The following is a 14132-nucleotide window of genomic DNA, read 5'->3' as shown; positions in this document are numbered from 1 at the left end:
ACCAACAATATTGACAACATGCACCAATAGTGTAATAAAACACACCATTGTGAAACACACCTATGGTGTATTCCCGAACACTGTATGGTGTATTTATTCATATCTAATGGCGCATTTTTAGTGATGCGTACATAATTTGTGTATGTTTTTTGCTGTGCATTTCATAACATGGATGGTGTATATTTGTATAACAATTGGTGCGGCCGCACTGACCACAGGGAAGGCGTTGACGCACCTGAACTTGGCACCAATGGGAATCTACAAATACATCAGAGTAAGGTTAATAATGCACCAATTACACAAATAAAACACACAACAATGTGATTTTTCCTATTTCGGTGCCTTATAACGAGTTTACCCTTGCAGTTCGCTGGGTAGGAGAACATGCGCGAAAATATTGGAAGAATTTTGATTAATGTGATTCATTTGATCTATCTAATCTAATAGTCTGTAATTGACCATATAACCACACCTAATAACATGGATGCACTTGATCTCCCATATATATATATATATATATATATATATATATATATATATATATATATATATATATATATATATATATATATATACCGTCTCATCGTAAGACGGATCGAGTCGTGTCAAGATAAAAAAAAAAAAAAGTAATACTTATACGCATAAATGTCATACTTATATGCTCAAATGTAATACTAATCTGAAATAAAAATTTTGTTACTTATCAGGATAAATGTAATACTTTTACATTTCGATTTAAAAGTATTACGTTTTTCCTCAAAAGTATTATAATTTCCCTTATAAGAGACACTTGCCAACATTACTTTTGAAAAATGTAATACTTTTAATGGAAAATATAATACTTTTACATTTTTCCTCAAAAATATTACATTTTCATTTATAACTAATAAAATTTTTATTTATAATTAATATTATATTTGAGCATATAAGTATGATATTTGTGCATATAAATATGACATTTACATATTAATTTGACCTGACTCAATTCATCTCATAAATAAAGATTCGTGTAACCGGTCTCACACAAGTGTCACCCATATATATATATATATATATATATATATATATATATATATATATATATATATATATATGTATGTATGTATATATATAGTCATGAGTTGTTGATAATATGTGGTAAGCATTTCTCAACGTAGAAAAAGCAGGCATCATGAAAAGGAGAGAAAGTGAATGGCATTTCTTCCTTCTCTCTGAGTCTCGGCCGAACAACAGAGATACCTTTCACGTGACCCCTTCATCACCAATTGACCAAATCAGCCACTCCACACGAGTCCAAACGGGCCCACGCCCCATCTGACCGCCTTCACACACTCAATGTTGTACCGTAGACCAATATTCACATTCAATATAAATTTGTGATAATATGTTCATTTTTAGTAAATTGTAAATTTATTTTAATTTTTATTCCATAAAAACTAAATTTGTAGTAAAATGTGTTAATTTTTATATTGTGAATCGAGATTTACCATTCGTATTATAGATCTTGATTCAGATTATGCACATACAGTTATGTATTATGTATTTTCTTTTGACGAGATATATTATATATTTTCAGTTAATATATTTACAATTTAAATATTATAAATTTAGAGCAAGGTTAGAAAATGGATAACCCCAATTAAATTGGTTGGACATTTAGCTTGGTAACTATAATGTTTCAAATTTTTACTTTCACACTCTGACACTCATACTTAGGGATGACAATTCAACACGATCCTGACAGAAAAATCGATCCTCGCCCCAGTGGGAGTGGGTTCGCAGAACGGGGATGAGGATGAGGATGGGGAGAAATTTCTCATCCCACCCGGGGACGGGGAGGACATCCCTGGTCCCGAACCCAATCCCGATCCCAATCCGCGCCCGTCCCCGCATAATATGTGCGTGTGTGTGTGAGAGAGAGAAAATATAAAATAGTCAAAAGACAATACTCAATAGTCTCAAAATGCAAAATCATAGTTCATTCTATCATAGTCGCAAGTCATACTATTAATTTAAACATTTTCAGGGAGAAGAATTTAAACACTTTCAATATGACCCACATGATAAAAATGACTTAAGAGTATATGTAGTTGATAACGTAAATGGAACAGGGGGTTACGATTACACTACGAATACATATATTTGTGAACGAGTATAATAGAGCGCTCGTAGGTCAGTCGGTCGGTCTACCGGGCGACGACTGAGCAATCCGAGGCTAAGTATTTTTACAAGTGCTTAAGTAGTTACAAGCAGCATGTCACAATGTAGTAAGTAGTTGTTGTAATGAGATGAAGATATGAGAAGTGAGGAGAGAGGCCTTCATATTTATACTAAGTACTAACTAAGTCGGTCTACACATTTAATGCGCTTGCTGCAAGTGGCTTGATGTGGCGTCTTCTTGTTTGCTTGGTCAGGCGGTCACACTGCAGCTACTTGTAGGTTGACTGACCGAGGTGACAGAGCCGCCCTACCTGCAAGCTGTCAGTCGCTGCTCTGCAGGCGCAAATTGGCCCCTATAACTTGTCGTATAAGTTATGTTTTCGGTTCTGCAGGTTGTGTAACATTGTACGTCGATCGGTCAGCCTACGGTAGACCGACCGAGTGGCTTTTCGTTGGGGCGATTCCAAGAGTGATCCGAGAGCATCTTCTTTTGTCACGAGGCCTATCGGTACGAGCAGTACAGTTGTTCACAAGTGATTTTAGTTCCGTCAGGTTGGTGATCATAACAGACCGGTTGGGTGACTTCTTGACGGACCGACTATACGGATCAGTCTTGTATGCGTATTTACCCATCACGAGTCCCCCACTTCTTGAATCCGCGAGAATCGTCGAGTTCGAGAAGTGAAAAATATTTTCTTTGTAATTTCTCCAATCGGTATGTCACGAACAAAGTTCCCTCTAGTTCGCCTACCGTAGTCCTCCCGGTCGACCTACCGTATTCCTCCCGGTCAACCGAGCGCTTCATGGTAATTTCAAACTCCAGTAGCTTGTTGAAATTTTTGATCGGACGGTGTTCATGCAATGAGAAGATTTCTTTTTTGGAGAGGTCGATTGGTCCGATTGCATTGTTTGAGGTTGATCGTCGTTGTTGTTGTTGTTTCCTTTTCTCCCGGCCAACCGGCCTTGAGCACAGACCTGCCGACGGGCCTTGTCCTCCATGTTTCACTCCATTTTTTTTGTCTTGTTTTATTTTTCTTCCTCCTTGTTCGGTCGAAACACTAGCTTCCAAGTCGCCTAAGACACAAAATTTCCTTCATTTTCTTCTTCGCTCAGTCGTCACCTGGTAGACCGACATACGAGCGCTTCATTATACTCGTTCACAAACATATGTATTCGTAGTGTAGTCGTAACCCCCGGTTCCATTTACGCTATCAATAGTATAATTCTTTGCCCCCCCCCCCCCCCCAAATATACTGTGGACCATGGTTGTTAAATGAAATTGTAGTAGAATTAAAATGATACTTTACTGTTGCTAAAATGAAACTAGTGTGTGAAAAATGAAACTAAAAAGCATAGCTCATTCAACAACGTATATTGTTAAATAAAACTGTAGTATAATTAAAATAACTTTTTTTAAAATAATTAAAATAATACTTTAATGTTGTTAAAATGAAACTAGTGTGTGTGGAAAATGAAACTAAAATTCAAACTCATACAATAACATATATTGTCAAATGAACGTAGAATGTAATTAAAGTAATACTTTAACATTATTATAATTAAATTAGTGTATGTGGAAAATGAAATTACAAAATAGAGCTTATATAATAATGTATATTGTCAAATGAAACTGTAGTAAAATTAAAATGATACTTTGATATTGCTATAATGAAACTAGTGAATGTGAAAAATAAAACTAAAAAACATAACAATATTGTCAAATGAAATTAAAATGTAATTAGAATGATATTTACTTCTTGGTTCATGGTCCAAACTCCAAAGTAAAATTTGTCAATATGACAGACCTAAAATCATACGCACGCACCTAAAGTTTTCTACGCCCCCGCACGCGACCTCACTTGCGGTGCTGTACAAGCACATGCGCACAGAGAGATTCTTCTTTTGACTTTTTTCGAGGCGTTGACGGTCGACCCGTTATCGGAACGGTGCGGATCCGAGGGGATCTACAGTACAGAAAGGATCTGAGCCGTACACTGGGGGACACTCGCCGGAAATGAATGTCCCCTCTGCTGGTGAAAACTGGATAATCCGACAATTAGAGAGCTGACATGTCTGGAACTGGAAGTATAGAGAGTTCCAAAGAACATTGTTTTATTAAGGATAATAAATTCTGAGAAATACTATCTGTACTTTTAAATTTTATTTTCACTTTTAAATTATTGATGTAAACATTTTTCTTAAAATTTACAAGACGAAAACAACCTATTCTTGACTATCAGTCTATCACATTAGAGAGTAAAAATAAAAGAATAAGAGTACATGTAGTAAAACTCATAAATTTCATATACATTATGTTTTTGCACATAAATTTATACACACTGCTCTCATTCGAATTAATTAATTCATAGCGTTGATATTTAATTTATAAGTAAGAGCATTTTTTCGCACAAATAATAAAATTTCATCGCTTTCAAGGTCTTCACATCACAACTCAACAAGATAGTGAATGAGTAAATTACAATGAGTCGATGACTTAGCGGCTCATTAGATGGGAAAATTAGTGTTTAGTATCTGGTGCGGTGGTGCCTACAACTCTACAAGGAGCCTACCACATTAGGTGAAATTCCACATTGCGGCGACTAGAGTTTGATCTAATAGAAAATTTGTATGACGTTGATTGATATACATTATTGTAATGGATATGATTGATATTATAATTTTTTTAATATAAATAATAATAAATAGGAAATTATTAAGTATGTATTATAAGTTAAATAAATAGTGTAATTGGATCCATTAACTAACACAACCTTCAATGAGGTACCTTAAATTGACAAAGTAGTGTAATCAGGTCATAACGTTGCCTCTTCAACTACTTATACATTACACTTAGGCCCTGTTTGGTAAAAAATTGGCCTATACGCCAATTTTGGCCTGTTTGACTACTATTAATTGTTTGATTTAGTTAAAGGCCATGTTTGGTAAAATGGCTGTTAGCTGATAGCTGTTAGATGTTAGCTGATTGTGTTAATTAGTGGGTATAAATAGTTGATAACATTAGCTGATTGTAGAAAAATGTTTGGTAAATTAGCTGTTAGTTGATAGCTGTTTGGTATAATTTCTTTTCTCAAAAGCTAATTGAAAAAGTTGCTTGGAGTAGCTTTTTGAATTTTAGCCTTTTGGACTACTATTAAATGTTTGGTTAATTAGCTTTTTGCAACTCCAAAATGTTAAAATTCAAAAAGCTACTCCAAGCAATTTTTTCAATTAACTTTTTGAAAAAAGAAATTATACCAAACAGCTATCAGCTAACAGCTAATTTACCAAACACTTTTCTACAATCCGCTAATGTTATCAACTATTTATACCCTCTAATTAACACAATCAGCTAACAGCTATAAGCTAACAACCATTTTACCAAATAGGACCTTAACCAATCATTCACAAGTTAAACTTATTTTAGATTTGACAGTTAAAATAAATCAAGTTAAAACGATATAGGGAGGTAGCAAATTAAACTTATTTTTAGACAGCTGTGATTTGATATACCTAATGAATATATGCAGCGCCACATCCATGGTTGTCTGATCTTTAAAACTTTTTAAGTCTCGTTTATTTCAAAAAATTGTTCTCTATTTTCTGTTTAGAAAATTTGTTTATTAACACTCATTTTTTCAATTTTTTTTACTAATATTATAAAAATTAACAGAAATTTAATTTTGAGTGATTTTAAAACTTTATATTTATCCTTCAAAAAAATCTTAATATTTACAATATTTTTGGATATGTTGAGCTTAAATTGAATAAATATAATTTTTACTTTTAAGTCTAATATATGTATGATTGTTACATTTAATATCCGAACCAAATTCGTATCAGTATATAACATAACTAAAAACATATCCAAACCAATAACCTGTTAAGATCACCTACAATTTAGTTTAGATAATATTAATATTTTCTGAGCTCATATTTACAATATTTTTGGATATATTCATTTGAATGACTTGTATACGTATAATTTTTACTTGGAAAAAGGATCAAATAGACCATCAAACTATTGCTTAAAAGTCAATTAGCCCCTCCAACTTTTTAAAGGTGCAATTTCGATCCACCCATGAACAATGCATTTTGATGCAATGAAGCCCAAAATATAGGTAAATGACCTGCTATCATAGGTCATTGCAGATCAGGCCACTTTCCAGTATATTTTCAGGCAAAAAAGTGACCGGTAACCGGCGAACGGTCGCTGGTCACGGAGAAGGCGACCACTGGGTGTAATAGTTTGAGGGCCTATTTGACCCTTTTTCCTTTTTACTTTGATGTCTAATATATGTAAAATTTCAATATCCAAAATCCGGACCAAAGTTGTATTACAATATAACATAAATAAAAATATTCAAACCAATAATCAATTGAGTTCAATCAAAATCTAAAATTTGATGTAGATTTGAAATTTTAATTTTGATAATGTGAATAATGTCTAACTTTAAGCGTAAGCAAATAAGTTATATTTATATAAGTAAATGCAAGTTGAAAAGATAGAATATGGTGATAAGGAAAAGAATATAACAATAAATGTAATCATAGTAATATATAACCAAATAGATGATATATGATTATGTTTCCATTTAGAAAACACTTTTTAAAAGTTCTCCAGTTCTCCAGAAAACTGAAAAATGTTTTTACTTTTCAAAATGAAAAATTGTGCTAGTAAACATGTTTTCTGTTTTACTTTTAATTCTCCAATTCTTCTAGGAAACTGGAAAAAAAATATTAATTAGTAAATGATCCCTTAATTTTTTTATTTTTTATTTTATGATAGTTATGGGTGACTATTGTGTCCATGGTCACCTTCCTCTCACAAACGTTCATATCTAGATCAGATACAAAACAAGTTATATAACCATGACTGTAATAATTGAAGCATGTGTTCCATATCAATTGATAGTTGGATATATGCTCAACACGCCTCCTCATGTATGAGGGTCAATTACTTTTGATGGATTTCAACAACACATGGACCATATTTATGGGGTGATGGCTGCACGATTATGTTTATATATATTATATCATCAACATTAATAATACTGGATGGAGACATCCAAACTGTCTTTGTTTGGCATATTGATTTTTAATTTTTTTTTTTTTAACTGAGAAACTTTTTTAACCTATCAAACCAAATTCTTATTATTGTTTACGTGCAAGTCTAACAACTTTCATGTTAAAGGTAACATGTTGAATGTGTAACATTAGAACTCAATTGTATTATTTTAAAATTTAAATGTTTAGAGTACCTTATTGTAGTAATTATTGATTAGGTTTAGGAAGCCAATTTGCTCGGTATATTTAAATTATTATTAAACTCAAAAGGTTAAATATATAAAAAAAAATAGTGAATTTGATCGATGAATATTAAATATAATAGATTAAATGGGTCTGAGAAAATAGCAATCCTTATATCGTGCACCACAGCGCACATAGCACTGTCGTGCCTCCCAAAATGACGTCGTTTTGTTAAGTTATTACAAAAAAAATCTTCTGTTTCGAATGCACATAAACTCATAACAGAATACACATAATAAACTCATAACAGAATATACATAATCTAACATAATACATAATATACATAAACTTTTAACTGAATACACATAATAAGATTTGGTTAACATAATACACATAAACTCTTAACTGAATACACATAAACTCATAACACAATACACATAAACTTTTAACTGAATACACAAAATGGAGTTTGGTTAACATAATACACATAAACTATTAACTGAATACACATAAACTCATAACACAATACACAAACTTTTAACTGAATACACAAAATGGAGTTTGGTTAACATAATACACATAAACTCATAACACAATACACATAAAATTTTAACTGAATACACATAATGGGGTTTGGTCTGTTCGGACGGACGGAATGACGTCAGCAAAAAACGCGCGCATTTTGTACCTGAGCGCACATTGTTATGTGCGCTGTGATACACGATATAGATTGCCAGAAAATAGTACTCCGTATTTGTTTAAAAATTACTTTTAACTTTCCATGTTTCTTCTTTTTAAAATAATAAAGAGAACTATACATTACACTTTGCCCTTAAAATATTGTACAACTTTTCATTTAAATAGACAAGCACAATAAAATGATACTATGTCAATTATTTTAACACTTCTATATTCATTTTCATTTATTAAAAAATAAAATAAATTGTTTTAAAAGTTTTGTTTTTAAATTATACATTTAAACTCGATCAGAGGTGAAGGTGATCCAAAGAAAAATGATAGAGGGCATGACGCAATGAAATTTGCACTCATTGACACATGTTCCATAATCAATTTATTGATTATATGAGATAGAAATAGAGAAAAAAAAAATATATCTTTAATACTAAGTGAAATTTTATAATGCCATGAATTATATATAATCTTATATATTATACAAAGTTGTACTTTATGTTTTGTCAAAATATTTTTTAAAAAAATGATATAGGGCATGACATTCACATGTCAACTTGCCTTCAATTTATTAGCCGGACAATAAAGGGGTAGAAGAAAAAAAAAACTGTCCAATGCACAAATTATATATATATATATATATATATATATATATATATATATATATATATATATGTATATGTATGTATGTATGTATGTAACAAACGCGTGGTGCACGATGCCAAGTGTGTGTTGTCCATGCTCCATTTAGATGCACAGAGGGTTGGAGACAATTATCCCCACAATATATGTTTTATTTAAAAATAAAAAATAAAAATCAAGTTCTTTTTTCAATGGCTTGATTTTATTTTATATTTTATTCAGTTTAGTTTAGTTTTGATATTTTATTTTTTTTAATTTGTATATTTAAATCTATTTTAAAAATTTTTAATTGTATTAATTTTTGGTATATTTAGTACTTAAAATTTTATATTCGGTCCCAATTGTTAATTTGTTCCATAAACTATTTTGAATGCGAATTTTAATTTATTAAATTTTATTTCGAAAGAGAGAGAGATTTAACTACGGCAAATATAAGTTTTTTGTGGGTCTTAATGTCACAAATAAAAGAGGGAATTGAAGTTTTGTGTGGATCTCACCAACGGGTGCATGCATTGAAGTGATCTCCAGTTGGTAACCACCCTGACTTTGGAAAAAAAAAAAAACTTTTTTACTTGATTTTTCTTCCTGCTTGGTAACGTAAAGCCGGCTGAGGCTTGAACATGTGACCTCTCATTTGGAAGAATCACTTCTTGCGACTAGACCACAAGGTCATTGGCCCCGCCACTTGATTTTAAAGCATATAACATTATAAAAATTTCATTGATCGTAAGCCCTGTTTGGTAAAAAATTGGCCTATAGGCCAATTTTGGCCTATTTGACCACTATTAATTGTTTGATTTAGTTAAAATATCAATATAAATGTTTGGTTAATTAGCTTTTTGCAATTCCAAAATGCTAAAATTCAAAAAGGTACTCCAAGCAACTTTTTCAATTAGCTTTTTGAAAAAAGAAATTATACCAAACAGATATCAGCTAACAGCTAATTTACCAAACACTTTTTTACAATCAGCTAATGTTATCAACTATTTATACCCTCTAATTAACGCAATCGGCTAACAGCTAACAACTATCATCTAATAGCCATTTTACCAAACAGGGCCATTATCGTTTGATGCGTTGACGAGTAAACACTCTGGGGACATATTGCTTGGTATTAGTCTAAAGGAAAGGCAATAGTGTGGGATGAGATGCCCCCAGTCCATGTTCTTGGTTTTCATGCAGTAGGGGACCAAATTTTAGCTAGGTTTTGGATGGCCATTGGCACAGTATAGGGAGGAGGGGACCAATTCAAAACACATATAATGTTTGTGGAGATGAGGTAATGCTACTCAACATCACCCTGTCCTTATCTCCCACAGCTCCATCATTTTCATCATGTCTATATATTGTCTTGTCTTCCATGCAATCCTTAAATTCCCACTTTAATTATCTCCGACTCTATGCCAATGGGTATATAAATTTCGGGTATTTCAATGCACCCTTATCTGATTATAGGGTTCGGTATTCCATAATCGGCTTCAAGACAAATACGGATAATATATATATATATATATATATATAGGGAAGGGTTCAAGTACGGGTATAGCTTTCCGTGTGGTTGTGCGATTAGATCTGAGCTTTTGATCAAATCTAGATCAACGGCTCAAATCAATAAAAATTAAAAAAAAAAAAAAAAAAAAAAAAAAAAACGCGTGTCTGGAAGTAAGAAGCATAAGCTAAAAATGGCGCACCTTAAGTGATAGAAACACGCACTTTAAGTGTTAGATCTTAAGCATAAATTCACGCACATTAAGTACAAAACTCACGCACATTAAGCACAACCTCACGTACATTAAGTACAAAACCCACGCACTTTAAGTATTAACTCACAGACCTTAAGTTTCAACAACTACTGACATTAAGCACAAACTTACGCATATTAAGTACAAAACCCACGCACATTAAGCACAACCTCACGCACATTAAGCACAAAATCCACGCACTTTAAGTATTAACTCACAGACCTTAAGTTTCAACAACTACTGACATTAATCACTAACCTCACACACATTAAGCACAAACCCTAGGCACATTAAACACAAACTCCACTCACATTAAGAACAAATCTCACGCACCTTAAGCACAAAAGCCCACACTTTAAGTTTTAATGAAGGATTTTGTTTTTATTAATAGAATAGATTCCGTTTTTTTTTTTTTTTTTCATTTTTCCGTTTTTACTGCTAACATTATTAGTATTAATCAGTGAATTAAGGATCCTTTTTATTTTGATTTTTTACCACTAACTTTTTTATTGATTAGTATTTATTATTAATCAGTTTTTTTTTTTTTTTTTGAAAAATAGTATTATTCTGTTTTCCTTTTATATTGTTTGGGCAGAAGCAGTGACGGATCCAGAAAATCATCTGAGTGGGGGCGAATATTAAATGACATTAGAAATGTCAATGACAAAATATCAAACAACCATAATAAGGTTAAAATACAAAATACATTATAAATTAAAATATATTTATGAGAAAATATGAAACATAATCAATTAGATAAAATAATTTGAATAACAATATATTCATAAATACTTTTAAATTTTAATTTCTTTTATTTTAGTTAGATCGATTTTTCTAAATTAATTCAAATACAATAAAGTATATTATAAACTTGTATACTACATTACTTAAATAATTTATAAAAACTAGACTAAAAGAGCATTTAATTTGTTAATTAAATGATTCATAAAAATTAAAAAGTAGACTAAAAATATTTAATTTATCTTGTGAAGATAATTAAAAGTGTTGTTAATGAGATTTGAACCCATAACATAAGCCTTTTATAACATAAAATTTGAAATTCAACCAACTAAACTACTCAAACTATTTATATTTTCAACATAAATATAAAATTTATATAATATTTCATGCTATATATATATATATATATATATATATATATATATATATATATATATATATATATATATACATACATATATATAAAGGGGTGGGGTGGGGGGAGTGGGGGCAGCTGCCCCCACACTGGGTCCGCCCCTGAGTAGAAGTGTTTGGGCGGAAATTCGAAAAATGAAGATTTTATTCTTAATAATAGTATAGATGTGTGTAATATTTCTCTAGTAAGAAACTCTGTGTTATAGTACTTTATTAGAAAGATAAACTTTATATAATGATTATTGAATAATAAGTTAAATAATTAAATTGATATGTTTATAGGCTTGCATCATTAAAGTTTTTAGCCCGCTTGTGATCGTTAATAGCAATGTTGCAAAACACGCTAGGCGCCCCCTAAGCGCCAAGGGGGCGCCTAGGCGCCGATTTTTTATTTATTTTTTTTTATTTTTTTTAATTAAAAATAAAATTTAAAATTTAAAATTTTTAAAATTTAGTAATAAAATATAAGGTTTCCATAGTTATTTCTTAGAAACTATTTATGAAAGTGGTTGTAAAAGTGTTCAAAAGATTGTTTAAACCATCTAAATACATAAAAAACTAAAATTAAGAGCTAAAGAAGCATTTTTTTGAGAAATTAGTGGACCAAACTGCCTTTGGCTGTTTGCGGTGGATAGATCTCGAAAAAATACGCGATTTGAAAAAAAAATTGATCAAAACGGACAACCGAGTCAAAAGTTATGCATTCCGAAACTTTTCCGACATTAAAAAAAAATAATAATAATAAAAAAATAAAAAAAATCCGCCGAACCGGCCGCCTAGGCGCGATTTTTGCAACATTGGTTAATAGTGTAATAATCACTTAATTCACATATATTATAATCATTTTTTTATTCGTAGGTATTTATACAATCAAACAATCGACAAGTATTTGTACAATCAAATATTCAAATAATTAATAAATTTCGATGATCGAGTAAGCTAATGTAACAAATTTACAATAATAAAATTCAACATGTACTTCCAACTAAACAAGACTAACCACACTATACCTTATAAATAAAAACTTATCATGCATTACTAAATAAGTTTATATATTCTCACAATAAGAAATATTGTCACCTGAACGAGACCCTATATTTATATTCGGTCAGTAATATGAAATATAATTTCATAAATATAAAATATAATACTTGTATAATTTTGTAGTAATAAAGGTAGGGAGATTGGAAGAGTTATTATTGGGTTAGGGCTCCTATGGCTAAAAACTATGATACCAAATAATCAATCAATGAAACTAAACGGGGCCCATGGCCTAACAAGTATGATTTGCATGAAAGGAAGTGCAACTCTTGTTGCTCATTAGATGGACCATCTTTCTGGTCAATGTTTTCAACTCTGCTCTGCTAAAGTATAATACTAGCTGTACATTGGAAATGCTTTCCTGTAACCTATGAGTAACACCATCACTTAAGTAATTTTAGTTGTTTTTTTTTTTTTTTTTTTTTTTAACGAGGGAAATTATAGTTTTTATTTTAAGAGGTGTATTGAATAAAATTTATTCATGTATAATAAATTATAAATTATATAGAAGGTGTATTGGACAAGGTGTTGGCTACCCAGGATTGGCGGGAGCTAGTGGTTGACGCTAGTGTGCAGAATATATTGACCTGAAAGTCTGATCATTCTGCTCTTTTCCTTGGGATTCTGAATCTTCGGGAAAGGAGGGGTAGTTTGAGAAGAGGGTTTCGCTTTGAGATGGCATGGCTACATGATGAGGGATGCAGAGATGTGGTAGAAAAATCCTGGGATGAGGGAAGAGGTAGGGGTTTGCAAGAATGTATTATGTTTTGTGGAAACCGGTTAACACGCTGGGGTGGAGACCGTTTTCATAAATTTGGTGAGCAAATGATGAACCTACGGAAGGAACAGTTGCGCCTGAGGGGGTGTACAGACCCGGCTTTGTTGGCTGAATTTCAGCGACTAGAGGAGTGCCTAACTCGTATTGAAACACAGGAAGATGCTTATTGGAGGCAGAGGGCCAAGCAGCATTGGCTCAAGGATGCGGATGCAAACACAAAGTTCTACCACAGGTATGCTTCTCACCGCAAGAAAAAGAATACTATTGCTAAAATTATGAATGATAATGGGGATTGGGTTGAGGGGGAAGCCATGAGAAATGTTGTCTTGAACTACTATCGTAATATCTTTTGCTCGAGTTCTCCTGATGTTAATGAAGGTTTCTTTGAAAGTATACAACCACGGGTAACACCAGTACAGAATGAGGCGCTATTGCGGCCCTTTGACGTTAATGAGGTAAAAACCGCATTGTTTTCTATGTTTCCGAATAAGGCACCGGGACCGGATGGAATGAATCCGGGTTTCTATCAGTACTTCTAGGATGTAGTGGGTGGTGATGTGTCCACTTATATTGTGAACTGCCTTAATACTCGCTCTTTTCCTGCTAGTTTGAATGATACGAATATTATTTTGATCCCTAAGAAAAAAAGCCCAGAATTGGTTTCAGATCTTAGACCA

Source organism: Ipomoea nil, unplaced genomic scaffold (genome assembly GCF_001879475.1).
Source record: "Ipomoea nil cultivar Tokyo-kokei standard unplaced genomic scaffold, Asagao_1.1 scaffold0317, whole genome shotgun sequence".
NCBI classification, from domain to species: domain Eukaryota; kingdom Viridiplantae; phylum Streptophyta; class Magnoliopsida; order Solanales; family Convolvulaceae; genus Ipomoea; species Ipomoea nil.
The sequence above is the reverse complement of the archived record's forward strand: the minus strand, read 5'-3'. Positions refer to the sequence as shown.